The following is a 13,425-nucleotide window of genomic DNA, read 5'->3' as shown; positions in this document are numbered from 1 at the left end:
GAAGAGGCAGAATCAAATGCATGTCAGGTTAGTCTAGGTAAGAAGAATGGCCAGCTCTTTGTCAGAGACTGGGGTAATGGAGGAGAAGGTGGGAGATAATGTGAAAGGGTTTTGACATATAGAGAATGGGAGAAGAAGGAGCTCATGGCAGATGGCCCGAGTTTTCTCAGAAAAATAAGGTGCTCATCTAGGAGAGATAAAGGAAGGAGAATTGTGGTAGGCTTCAGAAGGGAAGAGGTTTGGAATAGCTTCTGTGGGGAATGAGATAGGAAATTGATTTGGAAGTAGTCAGAGTACTGCCTTGCTTACAGTGAGGGCCCAAGAGGCTAAATTATATGAATTTGTAACATGCCTAGTCAGCAGGATTATGAGACTCCTAGTTGTATGTTCACTTCGCAGCTTGTGTAGAAGCAGACTGCAAATGGTGGGGGTAAAAAAGGGCTAAAGTTTGGCAAGAGATAAGTGGTGATAGCACAAGAGGGCAAAGGACTTGGAGGGATGGGGGTGGCAAAGGATAGTGTAGAGTTGAAATGGCTAACTACTGAGTTGAGATTGGAGAGGGAGGAAAGTGAAGCCAGTAGGTATGATGGCCTGCAGAAGTACTTAAATGGGCAAAGGGACTGGAGGGTTTGATTGCATTTCTATGCACTGCTTGCTTCAGCTAAAGTCAGGTTTAGGGGAACTAATTAATGAAATTAGGTGGGTGTGTTTTACATGACGTTGTTGAAAGGAGGGCACCTAGACCAATTTGGAAGAACACCCTCAAATCCTTGCAAATTTTGGAGATCGGTCTCCATATAATTATACTGAAGAGTACCTTTCCACCTAAGGGCCTCCCCCCCCAATTCAACAGGTACCACAGCAGTACTCTTTACCTATTTTTGGAGATAGTGGGACCTAGGATGAAAGAGAGGGAAGTGTGGGCAAAGGCAGCCCCCCCAAAGATATGGGAAGAAAAGGCCAGAACACAGATACAGGATAAGAGACACTGTGCAATTTGTGTATGACAATTTTGAAGTATACACATTGTGCTTCTTCAAACTATAAACTTTTGATCAGTCCAGTATTTGAATGCCTACTAGAGTTACAGAAAAAGGATGTGGTATCGTACATGTAAGAACTCTTTTTTTATGTTCTGTATGGATAGAATTGTTTATGCTCAGATATTCTTAAAACACAAACTTAGTGTCTGTCTTGACCTTTTGGAACATTTTCTTGCTAAAGTAAATTGAATTCTTCTGATAGCCCTTTTCAAAGTGATATTTTATAACATTGTGGATCCATTTAGTGTACTACTTTGGCGTGTGGCTACATTTTCAGAGAGTAACGCAGTGGTATACTTTAATAATTAAGTGACTCTATAATCTTATTGGGTCTATATGCCGTTAGATTAGATCATAGTCCATCCATACCTAATGCTGTACATGACTTCCCCCCTAAACCTCAGGATTCATAGTCTCCCCAATGTCCTGGTGGTATTTGTCCAGATCTTTTTTCCTTTCGGTTCATGTGTTACATTCAGACTGTCCATTTTTTAAAAAAATTTATTTCTTGCTCTTATTAGCAAGCACTTGCTTCTTATATTGTACATTTACTGGATGATATCTTTTATGCCATTTATATTTATTCCAGCATGCATTTGGGAAATCCTGTAAATGACCCCAAGCTGCTCCCTGAAACAGTGTGATTACGTAGAGGGAGCAAAGAATGACTGTTGGACAATTGGCTATCTTAACCTTCAATCAATCAATCGACGACAAACATTTATTAAGCACCTACTATGTGCCAGGCACACTATACTAAGCTCTTAATCTTGAAAGGAACCAATCTGGGGACTTGACAGGTCATGGCACAGAGAGAGAGAGAGAGAGAGAGAGAGAGAGAGAGAGTGTGTGTGTGTGTGTGTGTGTGTGTGTGTGTGTGTGTGTGTGTGTGTGTGTGTTGTAAATGCATGGTGCATCTGGCATTTAAGTTTTCCCCTGTCCTCCTTTATATTTTAACTTTTCAAACTCCCTGTGGACTTTGTATGTACTAGTTACTGTATCACTAGCACACAGTAGTGGAAAATAATTGAAACCATAAATATCAGAGAAGCCTGTTTTTTGTTGTTGTTGTTGTTGCTGACACTTATCTTTTTCTATTTGCTTTTATCTCCTAGCAACCTCAGAACATCTATGATTCAGCCCATACCTGAACAAGAAAACACTTTCAAAAACATCCCAGAGAAGTGCTTATCCAGCTTTTGCTCAAAGTCCTCAAGTGGGAAGGAACCGACAGCTAGATTGTGATGAATATGTTTGAATATTGCAGAATTCCCTTAGTGTGAGTTCTAAAATGATTCCAGGTTGCATTTAATGCAAGCAAAAATTCGATTAATGTGACATGTGGGAGCTAGCCAATGTTATTAAATGCCACTAAATTATCAGTCTTTACTTGCCTATTATTGAGTGTGGATGTGATGTGCCATTGCGTACCATATTATCAACCGTTTTGTTAATTTTTCTAAAAAGAACCCTTAACAAAATGGACAAAAGGAAAAATACTTCAGATGGCAACACTGCCAACACAAAAAAGAAGAGACTTGTTATTACTTTAGAACAAAAGTTTGATGTAATTGAACGGCATGAACGTGGTCATAGTAATTCTAAAATAGGAAGAGATATAGGAATGCCTGAATCTACCGTACGGAATATTATAAAACATGCAGGTGAAATTAAAAAAAAGGGAAAAGTTGCATCAACTTTTTGTGGTTTGCAAACAACTACGAGAAACAGAAGTATCACAATGATAGAAATGGAGCGTCTGTTAGCTGTATGGATTGAAGATTGCAATCAAAAATGTATTCCTCTTACCAGAGCAGCCATTCAGACAAAAGCTTCAAGTTTATTTAAGGCAGTAAAAGAAAATGGAAATGAAATGGATAGTGAAGAAACTTTTGCTGCAAGTGTTGGTTGGTTTAATCGCTTTAAAAATCGACTTCAATTGCACAACGCTAAAATTACCAGAGAGGCAGCCAGTGCAGATAAGGACACCACGGTGTGGAAGCACATTTTGCCACACTCTACAAATGGTAATTTTGAGGGTTTCCCCCCTCAAAAACAGACTGTTATAGAAGAAATAACAAACATTGGAAGAAAGCTTAGTTTTGATGACCTGGAAAATGGCGATGTCCGAGAATTGCTCATTTCAAACTCGGAAGAATTGGCTGATAATGATCTTCATTTAGAACAGCAACAAGCATTTGAAGAAGCCAACAATGATGCCAGAGAATCAGATAATGTGCAAATGAAGGAGTTCACTCTCAAGGAATTTGAAGATATCTTCCGAGCTGTAGAAGTCATGAAGCAAAAAATTATGAATGCTGATCCTAATGTCGGTCGAAGCATACAAATTCGCCAAGATGTGGATAAAGCTCTCTGTACCTACCAGCATATGTATGAGGATTTAAAGAAAAAGACAGTTCAGCCTACTCTGCTAAAATATATTAAACAAGAATAAAGACATTTTTGTCATATCATCATTGTGGGCTTATCTTTAGATATAATCAGTAATTTTTAAATTTTGCTGTCTATTATTCCTTTATAATAAACTGAAATCAGAAATATGTTTTTCTTGTTCTTTGCTATTAAGTTAATAAAGAGATTAAAAAATTTATTTTTAAAAATTTCATTGCACATTTCCATTGGGCTAGAACCACTTACCTATTTTACATAAGATTATAACGTCAAATAGTATGAATTTAGACTATGTTACCACTTTACAGGATTTCATTATTGGGACCTAGCTGTATCTCTTGAGTGTTCCAAGAACCTGAATTGAACCTTAAAAAAAAATCTGTGGAATCAAAGGTAGAAGTAAGAAGGTTTTGAAGGACTGCTTGGGTAAAAATTCGAAGATGAGTTTTATGTAACAGTAGGACAGCTGAGCTGGAACATAGAGGTCATAAAGGAGCAAAAGTAAGTTTGGGAATGGAAATTGGAGCTGCACCATAGATAGTTTAAATTTTAGACTGAGAAGTTTGTATTTTATGCCAGAAATAATAGTAAGATACTGAAGATTTTTGAGCAGGCAAGTGACATAGACTTAACACTTTAGTGACCTTTTGCTTAAGTATTTATACATATATATAATATATATATATATATATATATATATATATATATATATATATAATCTGTGTTTTATATGGATATATATCTTATATATATCCCCTCTTTTTTTACCATTGTCATCCTTCTCCAAGGTTCTATTCAATATCCACCTTTTCTTGATAATCTTGTTGACTCCCATGGGTTTAATCATCATTTCAGTCTCCTTTGTAAGATGTAGCATTCAGAAGTGAAAACAGTACTCCAGAAGCAATCCGGCCAGAACAAATACAGCAAGATGATCAGCCTCTCCAAATTGAAACACCCGATCGTTTTTAAACTGACCACTATGTAGCTATAGCTCCCTTAATTTCTGTTTGTAAAGTAGCTTTTTATGAAATCAAGCATCAAGACCTTATATTTATCTCTATTCAATTTCATATTATTAGATTAGAACTAGTATTTTAGTTCATCAAGATCTTTTTGCATCCTGAGTTTTGACTTAACTCTCCCTTTAAACTTTGTGTTATCTACATGTTTAATAATCAACACCATGCTTGTATCCAAGTCATTGGTAAAAAACATTAAGCAGAATCGGGCCAAGACAGACTCTGGGGCCTTGCATTAGAGATTTCCTTCCAGGTTGATAAATAGCTATTAATACAATGTACTTTTGGGTTTGGCGATTCAGTTAGTACTTACCCTATAGATTAACTGTAACTAGAGTCATTTGGTTGTCTTTTGTACAAGTATTGCAGGAAAAGTTTTTTGTCAAACTTTGTTAAAATGTAGGCTAACTATATCGCTTTCCCCTGACTCATCAATCTAATAGCTTTGTCAAAAAAAAAAGCCTGCCATGACCTGTTTTTGATGAAGTCATTCTGACTGGTGATCATTGCTGTGTTTTTTCTAGGTGCAGCAAGATAATAGAATAAATGGTTCTCAGCATAACTTCCAAACCCTACCACCTCAGCTGTTATTTTCTCTTCTCTTGGAAGTTTCTACAAAGCAGGGATCCGGCCAAATATTCCAACACTTTAAAATAGCTTACCACCAATACTCTGTACAGGAGAAAACCCCATAGCCATGGATAGGAGAGGGGCTAAACAATGTAGAAGTCTTACATAAAACCAATTGGTCTCAGTATAAAAGGGGAAAGGCAAGAAGGCAGATAAAATCTAGGGATGAGCCTAACCCACAAATAGTAAAATAAGCTGAGATTTTTTTTTTTTTGCTTTTTTGGTGAGGCAATCAGGGTTAAGTGACTTATCCAACGTCACACAGCTAGTAAGTGTCTGAGGCTGGATTTGAACTCAAGTCCTAAGTCAAGGCTGAAGCTGTATCCGCTGTGCCGCCTAGCTGCCCTGAGATTTGTTTTTTTTAAGGAGAGTGGGATACCACGTTGTAAATGCTTGTAATCTCTGCTACTAGAGGGGCTCAGTCTGATGGATCCCACTGGTTTGGGATTTGAGAGGTGCAGTAGGGCTTGAAGCCAACGGGGTTGTTGTACATTAAGTACATCACTAATATGTTGAGCGCTAGGGAGCAGAAAGCCGCTGTGTCGTCTAAGGAGGGAGAAACCAACCCAGGTCAGAAAAAGTAGGTTAAAGCTTCCATATCTGATGGCCACTGGGATTGAGCCTGTTGGTGAGCACTGAACTTCCAGCATGGGTGAGAATGCAATACTTGGAGTAAATCAAAGAATAAATATTATATGTCAATGGAACAAAACCTAGAAACTCTAAAAAAAAAAACTACCACAAGACCATAAATTCTTTGGGACATCCAGAAATGGAATAACAGCAAGAAACTCCAGAATGTCTTGAGAAAAATAACAGTAGAGAAATAAGACATAAGAAAAGGTTGCTGATTGAGAACACAAGGAAGTCTAGATTGCACTTTCTGTTTACCGACAATGTCTTTCAATAATATATCCTAAAATTGAGATCAAATTTGCTGCTTTACATATAGTTTGAAAAAAGCACTTTTATTCCCTTTTTAAAAATCGGGTCAGTTGCTGTTCAGTCTTGTAGTACTTTTCCTGGTCTCCACTGATTTGGAACAGTCACCCAGCAATCTTATCTCTCAGTTCTTTCAGTACCTTGGAATGTAGTTCAAGTAGGCCCTGTGACCTGAACTCACCAGGAGTAACTGAGTGCTCTATTAGTCTCTCTCTGCTTAGATTTTAATTCTGTTTGCTCTCTCCCAGACTATGATCATTCTCCTTGACAGGAAAAGCAAGAAAAAAGAAAACTGAGCAGTCTTGCTTTCATTCTGTCATCATCATATTTCTTCTTTGATCCCTCTTTTACCCCTACATAGATATATAAATGCATCCTCTTGATGACTGACTTTGATAGACTTGGCTCCTCACAGCAATGCAAGGATCTAAGACAACTCTAAAAGACTCATGGTGGAAAATGCTATTCCACATCCAGAGAAAGAACTATGGAGTCTGAATGCAGATGGAAGCATACTATTTGCTCTCCTTTTCCTTTGTTGTTTTGTTTTATTGCTTCATTCTCACGGTTCCTCCCATTAGTTCTAATTGTTTTTTACATCATGACTAATGGGAAAATATACTTAATATGAATGTATAAGTGGAGTCTATCAGATTGCATGCCATCTTGGGGGGGAGGGAGGAGAGGAGTGGAAGGGGAAAATTTTTAAATTCAAAATCTTATGGAAGTGAATGTTGAAAACTGAAAATAAATTACTTAATTATCAAGAAAAAAAATGCATCCCCTTATCCCCAATGTGACCTTTTTTTTAAAGCCTACTAATCTTTACCTATTTAAGGTATCTCTAAAACCACTAGTCTGAGGCTTTCTGTGCTATACACATATCCCTACACTCCCTTTCTATTATTTTCCATGCTAGAGATTTACACACCTGATTCTTGTACAGCCTGGCCATCTTGCACATTGGGCCAGAGACCATGGGTGACTACTCAGGTCTGGAACATTTTAAAGATTCATGCTATCTTGATTGATGAGTGTATCACAGGACCTACTATCTAGCTTTCCCCATGGCCATTTTCTTGCCCGTTGCCTGTTGTTCTATTCTGGGTTGTTAAAACTTGACATCCCACTCTTCTGTTTTCTAACTTTAATTTGTACTTGCTTTGACAAGAGAAAAGATGTGACAAACTCCCTATTATGGTGATTTCCCAAGCCAAAACAATTCTCCTTGGTCTCTGCTCTCTATGTATTGTCTCTTCCATTAGAATGAAAGTTCCTTAAGGGCAGGGATTATCTTTTAAAAAATAACTACCTTATTTGTTTTCATCAACCAAGATCTGCTTTTTCACCCTTCTGCCCCAACCATTCCTGAGAACATAAAGAAAAAAAAAAGCAAACATTTATAATCAATCAAAACAAATTTCCACATTGGCTGTGTCCTAAAAATTTTTTTCTCTCATTCTGCATTCTCAGTCCTTCACCTCTATATATGGAGGTGGGTAACACATTTCATCATTAGTCCTCTGGGATTCTGGTTTGTCTGATAAGAGTTAAGCACAATGTTATTCCATCACATATTGGCTTTTTAATTTTTTTTAATTTTTGCTTATTTATTTTTAGTTTTCAGTGTTCACTTTTACAAGATTTTGAGTTCCAAATTTTTCCCTCTTCCTCTCTTCCCCTGTCCCCAAGACCGCATGCAGTCTGATCTAGGCTGCATGTACAATCATATTAAACATTTCCACATTAGTCATGTTGTGAAAGAAGAATCAGAACAAAAGGGAAACCACCACAAGAAAGAAAACAACAACAATAACAAAAGAAAATAGTATGCTTCAATCTGCATTAAGACTCTGTAGTTCTTTCTCTGGATATGGTTAGCATTTTCCATCATGAATAGAGAAGAGCTGAGTCTATCAAAGATGATCATCGAACAATGTTGCTGTTCCTGTATACAATGTTCTCCTGGTTCTGTTCACTTGCTCAGCATCAGTTCATGTAAATCTTTCCAGGTTTTACTGAAATCTGCCTGCTTGTCATTTGTTATAGAACAGTAGTATTCCATTACATTCATATACCACAACTTGTTCAGCCGTTCCTCAATTGATGGGTATCTGCTCAATTTCCAATTCTTTGCCACCACAAAAAGAGTTGCTATAAATAATTTTGTACATGTGGGTCCTTTTCTCTTTTTTATGATCTCTTTGGGATATAGACCTAGTAATGCTATTGCTGGATCATGGGGTATGTACAGTTTTATAGCCCTTTGGATATAGCTCCAAATTGCTCTCCAGAATGGGTGGATCAATTTACAACTCCGCCAGCAATGCATTTGGGTTCAAATTTTCCCACATCTTCTCCAACATTTATCATTTTCCTTTTTTTCGTATTAGCCAATCTGAGAGGTGTGAGGTGGTACCTCAGAGTTGTTTTAATTTGTATTTCTTTAATCAATGGCATCACATATTGTTAACAGCTATTAAGGGGTCCCCTGAACTTGTCTTTCTGAGTTGCCATGTTTTCCAGAAACACTGGACCCAGAGCATGCATGTGTTAAGGATGAAGCTCCCTCTAAGCTGACAAAATTTGTTGTGTCCCAAGCTGGCCTCCCTCTATATCCTTGGGAGGCAAGACAGGCACCAGCCAGTCTGTGCCAGACTGGGATAATGGTTGTGCTGCTGGGGTCCTTCGAAGATAGGCAGACTCTTCTATCTTCATACAAAGGTGGGGATCCTGCAACCTTGAGGCCACATGTGGCCTTCTAGGTCCTTAGGTGTGGCCTTTTGACCGAATCCAAGTTTTACAGAACAAATTGTTTTATTAAGGGGGTTTGTTCTGTGAAATTTGGATTCAAAGGGCTGCACTTGAGGACCTAGAGGGCCACATGTGGCCTTGAGGCCACAGGTTCCCCACCCCTGCAGTTCCCAAGGGAAAGGAATGAGGCTTTTGCCATCACCTTGCTCTTTCCCAAGGGGCGTGGTTTGTCTTTTTTTCCATCTTTGCTGCATCATTTCCCCCTCCCATGGCACACCCCTTCCTGGTATTCTTCTCTTTGTCCTGCTGTTATAAAAATATAAAAGACTGGGAACCCTTTGGGTTCCATATACATGTTCATTTCTTTTGTAATAAACCTGGTTTTCACATAAGTCTCATTACATTGTGATTGCCTGTTGACAATATATAAACCATAATTTGTTTATCCATTCCCTAGTTTGTGAACACTCCCTCAGATTCCCATTATTTGCCACCTCAAAAGACAATTTAAAATATTTTTGTACATCCTTAGAATTTGTTTTGCTTAGGACTAATCCCTCCCTTAAACTACCCTTGCTCTAATTCCTCCTCCCCTCTTCTCCCCTTTCCCTCCTGTTTTCTTATTGTGAAAATAGATTATTGTACCTAATTCTGTGTGTGTGTGTGTGTGTGTGCGCGTGTGTGTGTGTGCGCATGTGTGTGTGTGTTCCTCCTTCTTTTGACCAGTTCAAATGATAGTGAGGTTCAAGTGGTAGCCATTCCTCCCCACCACCTCCCTTCCATCTTGGTATAGATGTCTATTTGTGTACCCAGATAATGTGAGCTAATTTTCCCTAACATTCCTTTTCCCTTCTTCCCCCACCCCACCAATGTATTCCTCTTCTCTTCTCTTTCCATTCTTTTCTTAAGATCATCAAGACATAACAGAACCATTCCCAGGTCTTTCCTAATTGGACTCCTTCTGGGAACCCTGATGATGATAGTTCTCAGAAGGGACAGGTATGATCTCCACATATTTCAGTGTAAGCAGTTTGTCCTTGTTTAGTCCTTTATCAGTTTGTTAATTCATAGTTATGTTTTTGTGCTTCTCTTCACTCCTGTGTTTGAACTTCAAAGTTTTTCTACAGTTCTAGTCTTTTCATCAGTAATACTTCAAAGTCCTCTTTCTTTAAAGGTTCATTTTTTTCCCCCTCTGCAATATTAAACTTAGTTTTGCTGGGTAAGCTATTCTTGCCTGTAAGCCTATATCCTTTGCCTTAAATAGGATGTCTAGGCTTTTTTTTTTGGTCATATTGTTCAGAGAGTCCAGTGATTCTTAATTTTTTTTCCTCCTTGATCTGTTTTCCAGGTCAGCGTTTTTGCTATGAGATACATTTTCTTCTGTTCCCCCCACCCCTAGCCTTTTGACTTTAATATTTCTTGTTGCTTCATGAAGTCATTGGCTTCTATTTGGTCCATTACAATTTTCAGAGAGTTTGTTGCTTAGGCAAAGTTTTATACCTCTTGTGCCAAGCTGTTAATTCCCTTTCCAGTTCTTTGTTCCATAGCTCTCATTCCGCACCCCACCTCCCAGTTTTTTTTTCAAAGACGCTCATCCCATATATGAAAAGATTGTTTAAACTCTTGCCTTATCTCTTCTGGGAATTCTAGTTCATCTTGTCCCTAAGCTGTGTTTTTCTTTCAGGCATTGCTTGCAGATGTTTTGGAGTTACTCTCTTTTGTGCTTGTCTTGAGCATCCCTGCCACCAAAATAGCTCATTATGATATGGTTCATTTTTGTTCACCCATTCTTCCAGTCTGATTCCTCATTTTAGACTTGGTGTTAGGGCTGGGCTCTACTACACCTCTGGAGAAAATTTTTAGTTTGGTCCTGGTGTTGCTTTCTTGGGATATTGAATGTTATTATTCCAGGATCCCAGAGACAGGCTGGGGACTTGAAAGCTTTCAGTGCTCCCGAAAGGGTGGGTGCAGGGCAAAGTCTGATTGCTGCCTCTTAGTCTCAATTCTGCAAGCTCTTGTCCTGGGTTTAGGTCTGTGCAAAGGTAGACTGCTGCTAGATTCCACCCCATCAACCAGCTGGAAAGCTCTATTGGTTTAAAGTGGCAGAACTGTAGACTCCTCTTTAGTCTGGATTTTTTACCTTTGCTATTCCTCTGCAGGCTGGTCCAGATGCTGGAAATGAGACTCTGTTTTGCTCCTGAGGTAATGGCTTAGTTGAGAATAGGCAAATTGTCTGTAAGAATAATCTGTTTTCTCAGATGATTTGGAGTACTCAACTGTAGATTAAGGGTATGACCATCTTTGTGTGTGGCTGATATGGGGTGGAGGAGTGGGTTATGGGAAGTGAGTATATTGAGGAACTGATTGGCTAGGGTGTTAAAGGAGAGTTAATATGTATGTGGAAGTAGGGGACTGATGGTTTTACTTTAGTGAAGATTGTTTTTTCTCAAGGTTATGGTCTTAAGAATTAACTATGTATATCCTTCTTTAATCACGTATATATATCCATACCATAGGCCCAACCATGGCTCCCATCAATTAATTAAAATCCCTAACCATGGTCGTTAAGTACTGGTTACTTGGTCTGCTCTAAAAAAATACAAACATATGTGCAAATACAAACTAGAATGTGTACGTGAAGGAAGTAGGATGGATAAGTGCAAAGAGCTCTGCTTTGTGCATCAGAAGACCTGGGTACAAATCCTGGTTCTGACACATTCTAGCTATGTGATCATGGGTCTGTCACCTCAGCCTCAGTGTCCTCATCTGTAAAGTGGGAATAATTTATACATATTCTACCTCAAGGACTGTCATAAAGAAAGCACTATATTAATTATTTCCTATTTACCCTGTATATAGCCTGTTTGTATATATTTCTTTGCTTGTTGTCTCTTCCATTACATTGTGAGCTCCTTGATGGCAGGGACTGTCTTTTGCCTCTTTTTGTATCCCAAATGTTTAGCACAATGCCTGGCACATAGTATGTGCTTAATAAATGTTTATTGGCTGATTGAAATAGCAAATCTGGTATGGTTTGGCATTTTAGTTATATTAGAACTATCCTGGCTCCTGCAAACTGTAATGGAAATGATCAAGACCTCCTCGTTTCAGCTTCCTTATCCCTTCAAGGTATCTAGTGCTCTTATACTGTCCTGGCTTCTTGGCAATCCCTACTTGAGTATTCCACAGCTATGAGGTATGTCTATAAGCCAGTCTTATTTTCAGATGTATTTATGGGGACTAATGTCTTTCCTTATAGTCGTAAAGTCTGTTTTTCCTCCCTTTCTACCTCCACCAGTCCCCATTCTAGGAAACCCAACTGGTCAGGGAGGTATCTTCACACCAAGATCTCTAATTAAGTCATGCTAAGACTTTAATATTTATGACTAGTTTATCATGCTACCCTTCCAAACTTTTTCGTTTTTACAGGTCATAAGACCTATATAACTAGCATTTATAGAGGACTTCAGAGTTTGCAAAATGCTTTGCAAATAACTCATTTGATCCTCGCAACAACCCTAAGAGGTAGGTATTATTATCCCCATTTTACAGATAGGGAGATTGAGACACAGACATTAAGTGACTTGTCCAGGGTCACAAAGCTAGAAAGCATCTGAGGATGTATTTGAATTTAGATCTTCCTGACTATAGATCCAGCACACCCTCCACTGCACCACCCACCTTCCTGTATGCAGGCTAATGAATCTGTAGAACTTAAGCATCATTACTAGGGGGTGGGGAGGTTTTGGTTTTATTTTTTTTTCCCTTTGGAGGGGAGAGAGCAGGTTTTAAAGGGAGATTGAGGAGGCTTTGGAAAGGCTAGTCCTAGAACCAAATAAAAGGGCCATTGAGGTGGCACAATGGAGAGAGTGCTGGGCCTGGAGTCAGGAGGACCTGAGTTCAAATCTGGTCTCAGACACTTACTAGCTGTGTGACCCTAAGCAAGCCACTGAACTCTGTTTGCCTCAGTTTCTTCATATGTAAAATGAACTGGAGAAGGAAATAGCAAACCACTTCAGCACCTTTGCCAAGAAATCCCTAAAACAGGTAATGAAGAGTTGGAAATGACTGGATAAAAACAAGAACACCTCCCCCAATGGAATTATAGAATCTTCTAATAGATTTTTAGTGTTGGAAGGGGCATTAGCAGTTATGTAGTTTGATTTCTCAATTATCCCATGTAGAAATCCTATTTACAACATTCTTGATAAGTGGTCATCTGATCACACGTAGAATTAGTCTACAATTTAACATAGATATTTAAGGTCGAGGTCAATGTTTAAGAATGGGTTAGAAGTAGCATTTTAAGGATGGAGGTGAAAAGTTATTCCAGTTGTCACATGAAAGGGAAAGAAGGTTTTATTGATGCCTTTTGTTTTAAAACGTTACTTCCCTATAGTGTTCTTTACCATCTCCCTTCCCCCAATACCCATATCTTGGGCCTTTTAACAAAGAAAAATATTTAATCAAAACCAAATTACAGCCTATGCTAAACTATACACTTGGACCCTTTCCCTCCCAAACAATTTTAAAAAATGAATAAAAACTTCTCTCCTGAGATGAGGGAGCTGGATTTCATCATTTATTTTCAGAGACCAAGATTATTAATTACAATTACAGTT

The sequence above is a fragment of the Phascolarctos cinereus genome, unplaced genomic scaffold, assembly GCF_003287225.1.
Source record: "Phascolarctos cinereus isolate Bilbo 61053 unplaced genomic scaffold, phaCin_HiC Scaffold_726;HRSCAF=1367, whole genome shotgun sequence".
Classification (NCBI taxonomy): Eukaryota; Metazoa; Chordata; class Mammalia; order Diprotodontia; family Phascolarctidae; genus Phascolarctos; species Phascolarctos cinereus.
This window is presented reverse-complemented; position numbering follows the sequence as displayed.